This window comes from Equus asinus, chromosome 22 (assembly GCF_041296235.1).
Source record: "Equus asinus isolate D_3611 breed Donkey chromosome 22, EquAss-T2T_v2, whole genome shotgun sequence".
Lineage (NCBI taxonomy): Eukaryota > Metazoa > Chordata > Mammalia > Perissodactyla > Equidae > Equus > Equus asinus.
The window spans coordinates 67,192,861-67,210,333 of record NC_091811.1 but is presented as its reverse complement, the minus strand read 5'-3'; the positions used below and the strand labels follow the sequence as shown (position 1 = coordinate 67,210,333).

Below are 17,473 nucleotides of genomic sequence, written 5' to 3'. Positions count from 1 at the left end.
TGGCCATCGAGACCAGCCTGAGTGTGGGACCCCACGAGTCCAGGCACCCACAGTGGCCGTTCCCCAAAAGGCAGGTGGGTGAGGGGTGGTGACCGCATGCTCGATGGCTACTATGTTTTGTCTCAGGAAGTCTGAACCGAGGACACTCACTCACTCAACAGAGATTATCTCTAAAAGTTACTTCTTGTGAAAACCTGCCTGGGGGCTTGATTCGCATGTTGTTAGTGGCTGAGAATGAAGCGTCTCTTTTCTCTTCTTTGGTGCTGTATTTTCTTCCTATGAAAATAAGAAAGAAAAGAACTCCAGATGGAGAGCTTCACGTTGTCGGCAGATTTAGAAAAAGCCCCTGGAATCTGCACGGGTGGTACAGCCGGGTGCAGACTGACAAGCGAGGAATCTTCCATCTCATCGCCTCAATTTCAGGCTTCAGAGATGCCCGGCTCTGCTGTTCAAAGAGTTTTATTAAAAATTTGTGAGGAGGGAAAAGAAGTCTGTGCAGGCCTGTCTGGTGCCATTACGTCTGACACAGCACACGGAGCCGCGGAGCCGCGGACTGCCCGGGACAGCCACCGCAGGGGGGCGCACAGCAGAGGCCATGGGAGCCCCCGGGGAATGGTCCCAGATGCTCTAGTCTGGTGGGGTCCCTCCAGAATCGTGAGTCTCCATATGTGACCCAGTGTATACTTCCAGTCCTTAGACCACCAGCATTCCAGTCAGAAGACAAACACCCACGGATCCCAACGTTGAACTTGTCCCCTCGGTATAACTTCTGCTACTGCTCCTCTCATGAGCAAAACTCCCTTCTCTGATCATTTTCTCTGTAAACCTAGATCGAGCGACACACTGCCAGCAGCTCCTCTGCAGCTATGAAGTGTGGCATGAATCCAGCCTTCCCTGAAGCTGGGCGCTGCCACGCGGATTGCAATCTAGACAACGTCTGGATCCCCCACATTCTGGGCACAGACCTCACAAGACCCTTAAAGGCAGGGATTCGCCTGACGGGCAGCCTGGCTGGTGTGCTCCATAAGAAGGAGGGCTGGGTCCCCGGAAGGGAGTCAGTGCAGCCAGACAAGCTGCCTTATCCCATGCAGATTTTTCTGGTTGCCAGGAGAGGTCTCCAGCCTGGAGTGGCCCTGCTGAAAGACACCCAGTGGAGCTCCGTGAAGGTTTGGGATGAATGAGGACGTGGGAGGGAGCGTACCGCGTAGCAGCAGCACAGAAGGAGCGTAGGTAGGCTGTAAACAGCCCCAGATGGGCATCTGGGTTCGGGCTCGGCTCAGCCTTTCTCAACCCGAGATAAAGCTTGGGATCAACTGAGAGCCTTTAAAAAATATTGATGCCTGGGTACAACGTCCAGAACAATTAAAATAGGATCAAATTAGGATCTCTGCCATCGCCTAAAAGTCCTAGGACAATGTGTAAGGTTAGAAAAAGTTTGGGAACAACGTAAGTGTGGAAAATGCGAGGCTAATGTGGAGGATGAGTTTCGCTGGTCACCCTGGCCGCCCAATCACTCTTGGAGAGGTGGGATGGCCAAAGAGGAAGGTGGAGCTAAGGTGACACAGGAGACGGAGGGCCACCTCCACTGCTCAGGCCCAGTGCTCTGGCCACTGCTCAAGGGCAGACTGAGGCCTGAGTCCAGAGCTGCCCCGGGGTCTTGGGGTCTTTGGAAATGCGGACCAATAGCCGGGGTGGAGAATCTGACTCACTTATCTAACCCTCGGCCCCAAGCATCTACCTTTGATCCTTCATTTTTTTTGAGGAAGATTAGCCCTGAGATAACTACTGCCAGTCCTCCTCTTTTTGCTGAGGAAGACTGGCCCTGAGCTAACATCCGTGTCCATCTTCCTCTACTTTATATGTGAGAAGCCTGACACAGCATGGCTTTTGCCAAGTGGTGCCATGTCCGCACCCGGGATCCGAACCGGCAAACCCCGGGCTGCCGAGAAGCATAATGTGCCCACTTAACTGCTGCGCCACCAGGCCGGCCCCTAACTTTGATCCTTTGTTAGGATCACACCAAAAGACACCAAAGACAAAAAGATTCCTCCTTCCCTCTGTCAGAGCCCTTCCACCTTATCTGCCTTGTGCCTGCTCAGCCTACTTCCTCTGCTCACAGGGGAAAGGAGGGCAGCCCTGTTGTCTGGTATGCTAGGAGGCCGTGTTACACTTGGTTACGTGTTACAATGGTCCTGATTTTTACTTGCAGCATCACTGCCCCATCCAGTGGGGTGGGGCAGCACGCTCCCTGTACCGCTGTAGATGGTGACCCTGAGAAGGCCAAGACCAGACAGGCGTGCCACTGACACAGCAGTGCAAATGACTGAATACACACACACACACGCACACGCACCTGCACAGGGCAGTAAGCCACCAGCAGACAAAGAAAGGAAAATACCAGCGATAACAAAGCAGGAGAGTGACCCACGTTAACCCAGACAGTGCTCAAACGGCTCCACTAAACTGTGATTTTCGTTGCTGCTTCTTAGCCCCAGAAATTATGCTTTCCTTTGAAGAGCTGATGTAGCACTCTAAATGATACATTCAGTACGAGAAGTCCGTGTTCTGTTTCCCCGCGGGATGTAATCGAGACTGGATACATGGCCTGGTGTCTAATTCTCCAGTTACATAATTAGTAACTGCACATCAGGCAAAAAAAAAAAAAAAAAAACCCAGCCCTGAGAGAGCATCTCAGAGGAGGCACAGCTGAGGCGGTTCTCAAATTCCTCAGTGCTCAGGCTTCTTAGCCCCCAGTCATTATTGTTTGTTGGTTTCTTCTTCTGTTGTCATAGCCATTAGTACTATCACGATGCGATCACTGTTGAGAGAATGTTGCTCTAGAAATCTGAGGACTGGAGAGCGGGAGGGAGAAGGGTATGGCCTTGGCAGCATCTCAGAACCACAGTTCTGGATCTCCCGGAAGCCTCCAGGGGGGCGCCTTCCAGCTCGGAGTCTCCTGAGACCCCAAGCATGTCACAATGCACTCTTGGTGAACGCCCCCGCGGAGGGCAGGGCAGCCTAAAGGAGAGGAGTCACAGGGCCTTAGCCAGGAGGCTCCAGGTCTGTAATGGGGTAAATCGACCAGTTCCCTTTTCTTTTCCTTTCGGTTCTTCAGTGACATAATTATTATTTCTTATCCACAGGCTCAAGAATCTTCTCCCAGAACATGTAATCTTACAGTTCACTTAATAGCGCATACCTTAGGCCTCTCATCTTCCTAAGAGGTTGGTTTCAGCTCACTCACCACGTGAGGAGACCCTCGAGGTCTGCTCCATGGCAGATCATAATTAGGGTCTGACTTGGGCAACAAACGGTATCAGGGCCTTTTCAGAATTGTATTTCCTAACAGAGAGAAGTTCCTCCTTTGGTGAAAGGCATCGCGGCAGAGCCAATGGTTGAGGGGGACCCGTTGTTTTCTTAGGGGGCATTTTATCTCCTCTCTGGAAAGTATCGCAGAGCTCCCCATCAGAGTGATCGTGCCTCCCCACCTCTCATTCTCCCTCACCCCAGACACAGACACACACACGCACATGGACACACACTTCCAAGCCCCTTCACTGACTGGGATGTCCTTTTTCTTTAACGTACACAGAAGATGAGAATAGTGTTGACAAATAAAAATGGCAAGCAATAGGATATATTGGAGAATATGAGGAAGCCATTTGGTATAAATCTGATTCGGCCTGACCTTGTCTTTCCAAAAGGGCCTGACCGAGGCCGTTGAGCACGCTTTGTATATCTGCTTTAGAGATTCCCTATGGCAAGAGCAAAAGGCCCTTGAGGTAAAGGTGCAACTTCCCTCCCCCTCCCAATGTTGGCGTCTCCTTAAGGATTAAGCATCTTTCCTTAGGCTAGAAACTGATTGCTGCGCTCACCTGTGACCACCCAGCTCCAGACAATAGACTTGCCTCCTGCTATGTCCACCAAGATAGCAGACCCACTACCTGCTGTGTCCATCAAGCGCTGAACCGACAGGGCAATCTTGTGACTATTGTGGGAGGGACATTTCAATCACATGTGAAACACCTGTTTGGGGGTATATAACCACTCTGTGCACCCCACTTCTTCGGTGCCCTTTCTTCCTTTGGGAAGAAAGGCCCCGGGCCATGGTCCTCAGATTTCAGCTCAGAATAAACTCACCCAAATTTTCATTTACAGATTGGTTATGGATTATTTTCATTGACAGTTTCAACATACACTGACGTGTGTTTTAAAGTTTGAGGAGCAGTGTTGGCAGGGGCAACCACAGCCAACAGTCCACATCTAGAGCGCACAGCTCTGCCTCCAGTGTGGGAATCCAGGCCGCTTCAAATATTTCCCCAATACCTCTTGGAGCCAAATGTTCAGCCCCTGCACCTAAGGGGCATACGCTGCAGCCCTCGCCTTGGGGAGCTGGTTTTAAAGGCCCTCCCCACTAGTGCTGTGTTCAGCTTTACACGAGAAGAGCAACCCTTCCCAGATGTCTGGGTTACTTCTAGGTCAGGCTCTGAGATTTGTGGCTGTGCACAGTCAAAGCTGACATTCCGTTCCACCGTTGTGTCATTGCGTGTAGTCCAGCGCTAACGATAATTAACACCTAATAGAACCAAACAATGCACAAGTTGCTTTTACATCCGTTGTGTCCAACATAACACGAGCAACGGATAAATATAAAATTACATGACTTTTAAGAGATTAAAATGGTCTGTCGATGCTAAAGAAAAGGATTATCAAAAAACGAGGCAGCAGGTTCCAAATGGAGTCATTCACCCCCGTGACAGCAAGCCAAGACTTAATTGCAGTTTCCACCCCTCCCAGAAATGTGACCTTGAAACAGTCAATCTGAAGTGTCCTGATCAGCACTAGGGAGGCCATCTGCAGGGTAAAACCCCTGCTGTTTCCTTCTGCCCAGAAGAAGGTGTCAGCCTAAACAGCCCTTTCTTCTCTTTTTCTAATGACTTCCGTGCCCCACCCTCCTTCTTATGAAAACCTTCCATGTTGTACTGCTCTCTACCTGCTGGATGGGCTGCTGCCCGATTCATGAATCACTTAATAAAGCCAATTAGATCTTTAGATTCACTCAGCTGAATTTTGTTTCTTAACAAGATGATTGGAACTCTCCCTGGGTGGCATCCAGTGAGCTGCACTTTCCAGAAGAAATTTCCAAACGTCTGTACTTTAGACAACGTTCCTTCCAGATTTTCCAAAACTGTTCCAATTTCTGTTGATATGCCCTCTTGTTTCCATAAATATCCTCATACTTGTCATGCTGGGTACCAGGTAATTCTGGTCAGCATAATTAAAGCTCACTACAATTGTTGGTGCATATCCAGGCCTCATAAACATGGAAAGGTCCTAGGTCACTCTCAATTTTTGAGGCTACAAGCATACTATATTAAAAAAAAAAATAGCCAAATCAGGGTTACAACCATTGTGGTGTGATTTAAATTTTGGTATTTACCTTTAATCCTCCCCCCCAATGCAACATAATATAATTGTGCTATTCATAAGAAATTAATGTAATTCCGTGTGCTCACACACACGTACACACACAGGTATATGTGGGTTTCCATCTCATCCTTGGATCCCCTCATCTCTGGCTAGAAGTTGACTTGCAGATCACATTTAACATCTAAATGGAAGATGTCTCGTGACGTCGATACTGCAGGAGAGGAAAAAACAATTTTTCCGCTATCCTTCTAAGGTCTTGGCTGGGGCCCCTGTAACAAAAGACAGAGTGACAAGAGAAACACAAACAGAAGTTTGTTAACACATGTGTCTCATAGATACGTGGGAGAGACGCAGGGAAACGAGGAACTCAAGGACAGAGCTTCGAACTTAGGCTTAAATACCATCTTCAGCTAAATCAAAGGACTGTGTCAGGGGGGTAAGGTGTGGACGGGTGACCAGGTGCCTAAACCTGGTATAAATGGGGTGAGGTTCCTTATGCAGACTCCAGTCGGTGCCTTCTCCCTGGATCAGCTGTTTGTGACTCACAGTCTCCTTCTCTTCCTGGTACAGAAAGGGAGACACCCTTACCAATAGAGATTTCCTTAAAAATATAAATTTTCCTCACAAAAGCGTAACTTTTATTCTGTTTTCAAGCTTCTCTTATATTGTCTGCTGTTTCTCAAAATGAGCTGTCTCAAAAACAGTTCAAAATAATCCTTGCATCTAGAGCCATATTTGGGGTGGCATATTCTGGTGTCCTACAGCCTTATTTGGGGTGGTATATTCTGGTGTCCTACAGCCATATTTGGGGTGGCATATTCTGGTATCCTACAGCCATATTTGGGATGGCATATTCTGGTGTCCTACAATACCAAATGCCCTTCTGACCTCCAGCTGAGAGGCCTTGGGGTAAATGCTAATAAAGCAGCCCTGAAAATTAGCACAGGTCCAAGTAAACGCAGTGCTGAGCACGACAGAGAAGGCACACCCACAGAGTGGGGCCAGCAGCATCGCACGGGTCTGTCCTTCTCCACCTGGCTTTCGTGCTCACAGCCTGGGAAGAGCTGGGAAAAACCCTGCAGCCTGGAAACCATTTCACAGGCAGACACGTTTTTGAAACTAACTGCAGGGTGGTTCCAGCCTCCGCCTTCGGGTTGTCTTTGCCTCAGCGGCTTGCAGGGGGGCAATGGGAAGCTCAACAGGATGGGCTCCACAGCTGTCTAGCTGCCCACCTGCCGCCAACAGGGCTCCTGTGGTAAACGGAGCGACCAACAGCCCACGAGAGAGATGAACGACTTCCTGACCCACTGGAAGAAAACCTGTTAAAGGCAAAACAAATCTTCCCATGGAGCCATTAGTCACCACACCCAGCTCTGAACGAGACGCCGGTGGTTAGTTTCAGGGAAGTCTTAAAACACGGAATGGAAGTTTTACTTGTAGACTTATCAGCATGTGAAATCTCTGTCCTCACAGGTCCTGTTCCTGGGGCATCACCACTAACGAAGGCTGTGGTCCAAGGCTTCCCACCAAGTCTGGGAAAGGAAATACAACATGGCGGCAGGCTAAACGAGGATCAGGAGTCCCTGTTCGGCCCTTCTCTTGCTTCACCCCCTCCTTGGAAGCAGGGCTTGGAGCTGGTTTCATGCAACATTCTTCCTCAGCTGAGAATGCAGACCCTCCCCCACGACCAGTCCTTATCAACAGCTGTCCAGGGTCTGGGGCATATCATTAGGTGAAGCCTTGGGGCAGCTGTGCCTCTGGTCCTTGACCCTGCATTTATTTTAGAGATTAAAGACCAGAGGGAGTGGGAAGAGAAGCAGACTCAGAGTCTGCACATCATCTCAGCCCCATTGCACCAGGCGGCAGAGAAAAGCCTGAAAACCAGACGTCCTACTGGCCGCACAGCTCCTGCCTGAGCCTTCCCCCATTGCGTGCTCGCCACATTGAAGAGCGAATAAAATCGCCAGGTGTTTAACAATCATAACAGCTTTTATTCAGCACTCATTATGTGCCAGATAGGGAGCTAAACACTTTTTACACATTAAATTATTTAATCCGCTCAACTCCTGAGAGGTTTATACTATTTTCTCCCTTTTTGTGAGAGAAGAAACTGAGGCTTAGGAAGGGCAGGTGACTTGTCCAAGGTCACACAGCGTGCATCTGTGAACGCAGGATTCTGACCCATACTGTCAACTCCAAACGCAAAGATGACAGAGAGGGAACTACTTGCTTCTGAAGTTTCATGGCATTTACAACCACCCCAGTCATTTGGGATTTGACATAGTCTAAAATGTTGCATCAATTTTCATTTCAGGTTTTATAATCCCACAAATATTGCAAATTCCTTGAGGTCAAAAACTGGCTGTTCTGCTTCTCTGTGTTCTTCCAAGTGTCAACATAGCAATTTGCACAAAACAGGCAATTAATGATTATGTACATTAATAAATCTAAAAGAAGAGAGGCAAATTAGCAATATCAAGTGAGCTGAAGAAACAGTGAGCCTATAAAACCAAAACAGAGGAGGATTTGTCTTCCCTTCTCAGGGTGGGGTCAGTAAAAGGCAAGTTCCAAGTCTATCTTGAGTTCCCAAGGAGGGAAATATCACAGTCAGGTTAATCAACTTTCTGAAATAGCTCCATTGGGAATGAAGAGGACAGCAGAAGCATCCTGAACGTGTCAGCGGGAAATGATTTCAGCAAAGCTCCAATGTGCATCAAGCTTGGCTCCCAGAAGCCCCAGACTCTCACAGCCTCAGAGAGGCAGCCTTGATCCCTCCGCTCTTCCTGAGGGCTTAGAACTTGGGCAGAGGCCTGAGGGCAGGAGTCACGCAGCTCAGCCTGGAGCACACAAGCAGGAGAGGGCTGTGCACAATGGAGAGGGAGCGAGATAACGCAAAATCCTTTAAGTAAAGACCCTGGGGCAGAGCGCCAGATACCAAGGTACCAGGATGTTTGTGGATTCCAATCTGCAAGGAGAGACAAGCGTGCTGACATCACAGCCTACGAGACAGCCCAGGACAGGGGCACACTGCTCTCCTCCCACACCGTCCCCTTTGAGCTGGCCCCACACACGTGCACGCCCACGCACAAGCACACACCACCCCCCAACTGTACTCAACCCCTTCCTTTTCCTTATCAAAGCACACACCTGTGAGCCCCAGACAGTGCTGGACTCCAGGCACCTCCTCCCCTCCTGGGGGCAGCTGCACACGAGTATAAAGTGAGGAAAGTGACGCCAATCTGCTAGAGGGAGAGGAATCTCCCCTTCCCCTGTCCCCCAATAATCCAGCAGCATCTCTCACCTAGATTTTGTTCCTTCTCCTTCATATACACAAATAGGATGTATCATCCTTAAGACATCTTCCTGGGGATGAGGGCTTTCTTCTCAATGTTTGTCTGGCGCCCTTTCTGGCTGTAATCTGTGGCTGAAGGCAGAGCTCAGCCTTTGGATGCTGTTTTCCTCCCAGACGTGTGTCTCAGCCAGCAGGGCCTCTGCCAGCAGAGCACATCTGTGCTCGTGGCCCAGGGTGGGGGTGGGGCGCCCTACCAGATGCTCCCTTCAGGGCCCAGGGCTCCTCCTCGGGTGATGACGAGGCCTGCCACCCAGCGCCAGTCTCCCCCACGGTAATGTGACACGCTGCCGTTAGGGGCCTGGTGCTGTGTCTGCTGTTTTGAAAATGAAAATATTTGCTTCTAACTCCAATTACCATCTGTGTGTAACCTGTACCCCTATACATATGCCAGCTTGAAATCGCCACGGTAGCCTCTGGGTCTCCTGGATTTTACAACAGACTAACCACCAGCTTCCTGTTGGAATCATTCGAACAGCCAAGAGCCATCATCATGTGCTGTTCATCACCACAAACACGGTCCACCGTCTTAAAGGGCTGTGTGTTATGTGTCACTTCCAGGCTTCCACAGTGAGGACCCAGAAAGAGAAAGAAAGGATCAGAAATTAAAATAGGAGAACTGACAAACCCACAGAGTTCATTATACCTTTCAGAATATAACTGGGTAGGCTGAAAAACAATTGTTCATGTTATCTAAGAAAGCATATGGGGAAACAAAATAGGATTATATCACTTTAAAAAAATTTCCTAATAATTCTGGGTAACAAGGAGATACCAATAGAGGAAGAATTCTAATTAAGAAGGGGTAAAACCCAATGGAATTTTAAACTGTCTGAGGATGTGTAATATTTAACAACACTATCTCTAAGAAGAAATGAGGTGCTAGGAAATGCAGTAAAGATGTTGGTTGGGATAGTCTCAGAGGCAGATGTCAAACAGAAATATTCCATTCTAGGTAGCAGGCATCTTAGCAAGCAGACCACAGAAGCACTTTTTATTCGGTGCTGGCGTAAGATACAGGCCTCTGCTTGCTCACACTTGTCACACATCATTTCTTGGTTACCAAAAAACTGTCAAAATATGAGTTTGCCCTGGCACAAAGCAAGCTGTGGTCTCAATCTCAATGCCCCATGTCACCGGGGAGGAAGTATGAGTCCAGATTGGCTGGGACGGTAATGGGAGGGAGAAGGGACTAATCCAGCCAACCCCTCAGCACCGAACATCACATGTACAATGCGAGGCAGAATGAAGTGTTCAGACGTGATTCAGCCATCCTGGGGCAGAGGGGTCCATGGTGAGAATCCAGGAATAAGGTAACAATCGAATCTTGCAGGAAGTGGTACCATGTTTCTGGGCATATAGAGTAACAATATCATCTAGAATTTGTAGGTGTTACTGTTAATAACAGTAACATACCTGCCAGGCTCTGTCAAAGAGCTTCATAAATTTTATTTCACTGAATCCTCAAAACCAGCCAGTGAGACAGGTACTGTTTTATTTCTCATTTTGACATGGGGAAATAGAAGTTCAGCAATGGTAATCCCACCAGTAATTGCCAGAGTAGGGATATGAGCCAAAGCTCAGGGTTTTTACCCTGTGGAGTCGGACTCTCCACATCCACCCAGCCCCTCCTCACTGCATACCGGCACAGGAGTTAGGAACGGTCCTCTCTGGCCTTAGTCAGTCATGGTAACTCACTGGCCAGTGATGGTTCAGGAACTCAGACTCAGACGGGTCAGCATCTAACATGTCTTCATCAACAATTATTGATGTGTGAAGAGCATACGACTGAAATTGGTCCAAGCAAATGAACAGCAAGGATTTGTGTTCCAAAGATCAGGGGAAAATGCTCTCTCTCTCTCCTCCTCCAGAAGTGAATAGAAAAGCATAAGGCACCTGTTGTCATTCAAAGCCACCATAGTATCAAGCAGAGAATTCACCTTAGGAGAAGTCATCTTTGAAGATGGCTTTATGGAGAGATAGAAGGAACCTGGCTTGTTGATAATTCAACACTAGGATTAACAAACCTTGAGGCCACCCTACCTTTGGATTTCATTTTAGATGAGCCAATAAATGTCCTCACTGTTTCAGTAACTTTGAGTTGAGTGACCATTCTCTGCAACTGAAAACATCCTAACGAATTCCTACCCCATGAGTCCTCTTCAGAGAAGAAAGGGAAGAGTAATCAGAGCCCTTAGGGGCAATCTCCCTCATGGGAAGGAGACCATGATGTGCCCTTTTCATAGATGAGAAATTCAACATGAGTGAGTAACTTGCCTTTGGTCACCCAGCTAGTAAAGGGCAAGGCTGGAATTTGTACCTAAGAGCATCTGACACCCGAGCTTGAATGCTTTCGGATACACAGAGTGGAAATCTTGGCCAAGAGTGAAAGCTACACAATCGTATTCCAGTCCCATGCAGAAGTCAGGCAAGGGCTCACTGAGCATAAGACCTAATAAGAAATCTGGTTTTCACAGCAGAATGCCAATCTCAGCAAGGAAGTGGGGTGCTGGGCAGGAAGAGCCAGGGGGCAGGAGAAGGGAGAGGCTGTGACTCAGAGGCCAATTCCCGGCACACTGGACCTGGCTGGAAGGCAGGCGCAGCACTTTTGGATGTTACCAGATGGCGCATGAAGGCTCGATACCCCTTTCTGCCCTACTCAGGAGTGGCTCAGTCACCAGTGGAGGGCACAGCCGCTCAAGTGGAAACAGGAAAAACAGAAGCTGGTAAGAAAAAAATAACGAAAAAAGGGAAGGAGAGGGAATCCACAGATATTAGGAAGATGATCACCATGAAAGTGACAAAGTGACTTCCTGCCAGATTGTTGGTTTATCTGGAAGTGTCAGCTCTCTCCGGCCAACGCTGCACTATATGCAAGTGTCTAATATCTGCTGCTAGTGCATTTTCATGTATAACATACTGTTTTCCTAAAACTAGTTACCATTATGCCCTGAGTTCTTGCTCAAAAGTTACATTTGCATCTGAAAACTCAAAGGACCGCGGTACCTGGCTACCTCTCCCCATCTCTACCTGTTCCGGCAGTGATGGCACATATGGCTGCTGACGTTGAACCCTGCACGGCTTCAGTGACTACTACTCACTTGGTTTCCCTCCAGTGGTGCAGTGTACAACCTGAACATACCCCGTGGTCCTGCCTGGTTCTCTAAATCCTTGTCCATTGTTCATCTAAGACTTTTTTCTTAATTATGTTTGTGCCTATTTTCACTGTTACATATGAGACAGATTGGCTGAAGATTGCCACAGTTGTTTAGGTAGTTGTGGAAGGAAAAATGTTCTGGCTTTGGTTTCAAACAAGACGCAGACTGGAATTCTGGGTCTGCAACCTACTAGCTACTTGGCCATGGCCAGGTCAACCAGCTGAGCCACTGTTTCACCACCTATAAAATGAAGAAGAGAATAGCATCTACCTCACAGTATTAATGGAGGGATTTGTATTAAATGAGATAAAACATGTCAACGTGTACGTTTGTTGTCATAATTTTTCTTATTATGAATATTATCAAAGTCCCTAGCATGGTGTCTGCAATAGAGTTGATCCTTAATAAATACCAATTCCCTTCTTGAATTTCCATATCAATCTCAGGCCTTTTCTCTGCTGGGAAGGGACCTGGCCCAGCAGACGCCTGCATCCTAACTGAAGAGCATCCTCTCCTGAATGTTTTCCAAACTGGGTGTGGAGCATTTTGCAAAGTGTGTCCCCTTGAGAAGTTCTGGGTTGAGGGAGGAGGGAGAGAAATTCTTTGATCAAACATTGAAAAGGACTGCATCCTCTATCTGCTCTTGAAGATTCTCATTAGTGGTTTATCAAAGACTTTGAAAAATCTCATTTCAAAGAATTTGTTTCGATGTTTTACCACGTGTTTCTGAAACTAATTTGACCACAAATTTTTTTTGCGTTAGACAAATTAACATCTCATTACTGTGCTCCCCAGAAATGTCAGTTTAGGGATAGGAGCTGGGAAAGTTGGGTAGCAAAGGGAGAAAGTTGGTGTGACCAAAAAGATGTCACTAACCAGAAGAGATATGGGGGAAAAGTTCTTCTGCAAAGTTCTAGAAGGCTCTAGAGTCATGACTTGATAGGAGCATATTATTCCCTCGAGCAGAAAGGGAGAAGTGTGAGGAGGGACAAGAGTGAAAGACGTCAAAAAGAAAGAGCAAGAGCGTTCATCTCCATGTCAGACATGGACTGAGCAACCTCTGTGTGAGGGACGCAAACGTGAATAACACCGTCCCTTCATTAGGAGAAAAAGGGAAATGGACGAGAAGAAACCAAAAGAGAAGGGGTGTAGGAAAAGAAAGAGAATAGACTAGAAAGGGGAAGAAGACATATCTGAGAAAAACCTCGTGGAGGTGTGGATGGTACAGAGCCCCAGCTGCCCAGCCTCACTCGGGCGGCCTGCAGAGCCCGTCTTTAAGCACAAGGTGACAGCTTAGCGAATGAACTGACTATGTCCTCGCTTTCTAAGTGATTTCTGCCAAAAGATTAAAATTCTGTTTAGGGAAAAAAATGAACAATAAATAAATGTATTAGAAAAATTCCCTTATTAAAGTAGGCAGCACTCATTCTTCCGCAAATATTTATTGAGCTCCTACTATGGACCAGCCATGTTCCGGGTACTGTGTGTGGGGCCCTCAGAAAATCTCTTACCCCTCCAACCTTATGGAAATGAGATTTAGTTGTCTTCTCGGTAATCATAGATTTTATAGGTTTTTTTGCATCTTGAAAAAAAATCTGTAATGTTTTTATTACCTCAGGAAAAACACAGACACACTGATGACCTGTGTTTCACAATTAATGTAGCTGCTGTCGTTAACTATCATGCTTCGTATTCTGACGCATTTTGACAGGTGTAATGTGCTCCTACCTGAGCTCCTGGGACCTTATTAGCAGGACTGTTATAACTTGGGGCGCTGAGGGCTGCCATCTCCCCTTTCTTCTAAGGAGAAAGGGAGGCTGGTGGGCTGGAGATCAGCTGACGGGACATGTCGGGGGGAAGACCAGCAGGAGGCAATCATTCCTGCCTGAAATAGAAGAATCATTTAATAAATGACAGCCATTATTATTATTATTACTATTATCATTGTCATTAACAAAAGAAGTAATATATAGAGAGAAGGAACAAGTGTCAACAACAGACTCAGAAGGAAAGAGAAAGAGGAGATTTAAAAAGGAAAGTAAGGGGGCCGGCCCAGTGGCATAGTGGTTAAGTTCACACTCTCTGCTTCTGCAGCCCGGGGTTCGCAGGTTAGGATCCCAGGCGCAGACCTAGCACCGGTCATCAAGCTATGCTGTGGCGGCATCCCACATAAAATAGAGGCAGATTGGTACAGATGTTAGCTCGGGCAAATCTTCCTCAGCAAAAAGATAAAAAAAGGAAAGTAAGAAGTGACAAGAGAGAGAGGAGCAAAAAGCCACAAGAGCAAATGATTCCAAGATCCCCCTGCTCTGACTTCCCCCTCAAACCCCAGAAACGATTTTCCTCTCTCACTTGAACATATTCCCTGGAGGACCCCACTGGCCTGTCTAATCCAGCACAGCCCAAATTAATTCATCCTCCTCTAATCTTCACTCTACTTTTCTCCAACACTTTGCATTTCTATCAATACCACCACCCAGCTGGGCCAGGGCGGACTTGATTCCTCTCGCTTTCTGCTCCTGAGCGTTGTTGAGTTTACCTCTCGTGTTGTTCTAAGGTTGGTATCCTCCTGGCCCTGACGTCACACTCTCTCCTAGATGCTCCATGACCCGCTGCCCAGGCCAACGCGACATCCAGCACTCGATGTCCTACTCCCACCTCCAGTACAGCTGACCGCGCGGTTTATCCACAGAGGACTATCCCAAGCAGGACTGAAGCACAGTGATGTGTCCCCATCACGAGAGCAAACCCTCCTTAACCAGAGGTAAGCGACCTTCCAGGATCTGCCCCCATATCCTATCTGACATGATCCCTACCGAGTTACTACTCCATCTGTGTCTCCATCCCTCAGTATCTGCTGTACCCTCCACCTGCGATGCCCTTCTCTTCGCTGTACGTTGACATCCCAGGAATTCTCCAAGGCTTCCTCGTAGACACTTTCCTCTCCAGGAAGCCTTCCCCTGAAAGCACTCTTTACTTCCCGTGACCGTCCACAGTGCTTATCTGTACTTCCTGCTTGTCGGTCATCATTTGTTATCTTTGCGGTATTTACAAACGTGTTTTATCATTTGTACTAGACCAGTGGTTCTCAAACAGAGGCGACTTTGCCCCCAGGCGACATTGCCCAGGGAGCAATATCAGAAGATACTTTTGATTGTCACAATGGTGGGGGGTGGTACTGCTGGCATCTGGTGGGTAGAGGCCAGGGACCCTGCTCAACATCCTACAGTGCACAGAACAACCCCCACAACAAAGAAATGTCACTAGCGTGAGGCTGAGAAACCCGGGACTACACTGAGCTCCTGAAGGGACAGTTGCACGACCTACCGCTTTGCGTTTCCTGAGATCCCAGCTCAGTTCGCACACGGTCATTGCTAACGAAAGCTCTGTTGACTCAATGAAACAATAAGAGCTTTGGAAGACAAGGCACACTCCTGAGGGATGACTTGCAGCCTCGTTTCACAGTGGTGTGTGGATCTGCGTGCACAGTATCCCGACTTCTCTGTGCAGGAGAAGCAGGCTTCCCACCGCCTGCAGGCCTGCGTTGCCCCCCTTGCAGAGAGTCCCACCGCCAGCCTCGGAGGGCCTCTGGGCATCGCTGTCAGCCTGCTGAGCCATGTTTTCAAAAAGTCTTTCAAAATACACTGTTTGTTCTTCTATTAAACATAAGAAATGATGCTGCAGTTTCTTGTAGCATTTCAGCACTCTAGGCTTCTGTCTTGACCTGGGTGAGCGAGATGATTTTCAGCGCAAGGCCCTCACCCCCTGAGAAGTCAGCCTCCCTTCTCAGCAAGCCCTGCGGCAGAGCCGCCTGCAAAGACTCAGGCAGTGGAGACTGTCAAAGAATAGGCTTCTGAGGCTGCCATTAACTCATGCATTGTTTAAACAATGTTCATATTTTTTAAAACCCCTGCTCAGTTTTCTCCTAATTTCCATCCATTAGCGTTTAAGCGTGATTCTTTTTTTTTGAGGAAGATTAGCCCTGAGCTAACTACTGCCAGTCCTCCTCTTTTTGCTGAGGAAGACTGGCCCTGAGCTAACATCCGTGCCCATCTTCCTCTACTTTATATGTGGGACGCCTACCACAGCATGGCTTGCCAAGCGGTGTCATGTCCGCACCCAGGATTCAAACCAGCAAACCCCATGCCACTGAAGTGGAACACGCGCACTTAACCGCTGCGCCACCGGGCCGGACCCTAAGCGTGCTTCTTTTTAATCTGCTCTCAGAAATAGAGACCCACTCGAGGCGCTATGAAACAAATAACAGTAACAGTCACAATGAAATCCTCCTGGTTTCTAGGGCAGTTTTTACCACCTGCTTTCCATCTATGAAGGTAACAACGTGTCCCCCCAGGTGGGCATGGAAGGGTCTCCAGGCTCTTTCTCCGTCCTTCTCTTCTCTGCTCTTAGGCACCTTCTTCATGGTGGGAGCAGGAAAAACAAAGAGACATTCAGCAGTGGTTTTTGCAAAATCCCGGTTTTAAGTAGTGGTCAATTTTAGGGATTATCTAACTTCTTACCAATTAACATAAAAAATTGCCACTTTTTTGTAATTGGGGTTAAACCCAATTATCTTATGGATAAATCTGAATTTGTTAAATAGTTCTTTAATTCTGAAATCTCACTTCTCTCCTATCAAATCACTTCCCAGGTATTTCTTGTATTTCATAGGAAGCGAAAATTTTTAAATAGCTGTTTCCAGTATAGAATGTCATTTAAAAAAATTTTTAATTTATTTTTCTATTGCAGTAACATTGGATTATAACATTATATAACTTTCAGGTGTACATCATAATATATTTCGAATTCTGTGTAGATTATACCATGTCACCACCCAAAGACTAATTACCATCCACAGACTGTTTTCCTGAGAAGCAAAATACACAGTGATCCTATGAGACAGGGGTTCCAGCCAACTTTAATGAAATCTCAAAGAATGGCTGGTTTCTGGATCACCCGTTCATTCAGTTAACATTTATCGAGCGCCGTCTATGCACCAAGATGTCTTATAGGCACTAGTGTTACAGTGTTGAACAGGCTGGCTTCCTGCTCTTGACTTTACTTCTTAGGTGGAGACAGAGCAAAAGCAGAAGTGGGAGAGGGGGACAGACCATAAACAAGTAAAGAAAGAAATGAATAAGATCATTTCAGATAGTGGAAAACACTATAAAAAATTTTTTCAGGGTATGTGCTGTGAGTCCTTCAGGACAGAGTGGGGGAAGGGTAGCTGCTAATTTAAATCAGCAGACCAGGGAAGGCTTCACTGAGGAGGTGCCAGTTGACCTAGGACCTAAAGGACAGGCAGGAGCCAGCCATGCGGAAACCCTGGGCATTCACTCCAAGCACAGGGATGGCAAGCAGAGAGGCCATAAGCAGGAAGCAAGACCAATGGGACAGACTCCAGTGGGATGGGGAGAGAGCTTGCCTAGAATTCCTAGGGCTCCTGTAACAAAGTACTGTGGTACCGGATGGCTTAAGATAACAGAAATTTACTGTCTCTCAGTTCTGGAGGCCAGAAATACAAACTCAAGGTGTC

General features: G+C 47.5%; 1 long non-coding RNA gene across 2 annotated transcripts in view; it reads left to right on the top strand.

The window, feature by feature from the left end:
- LOC123280027 (uncharacterized) overlaps positions 1-17,473 on the top strand; it is a 44,544-nt gene that overhangs the window by 5,751 nt on the left and 21,320 nt on the right. For both annotated transcript variants that reach the window (XR_011497167.1, XR_011497166.1), the window contains exons 2-3: positions 6,904-11,505; positions 14,535-14,701. This is a non-coding gene — a long non-coding RNA (uncharacterized lncRNA). The remainder of the gene's footprint in view (positions 1-6,903; positions 11,506-14,534; positions 14,702-17,473) is intronic.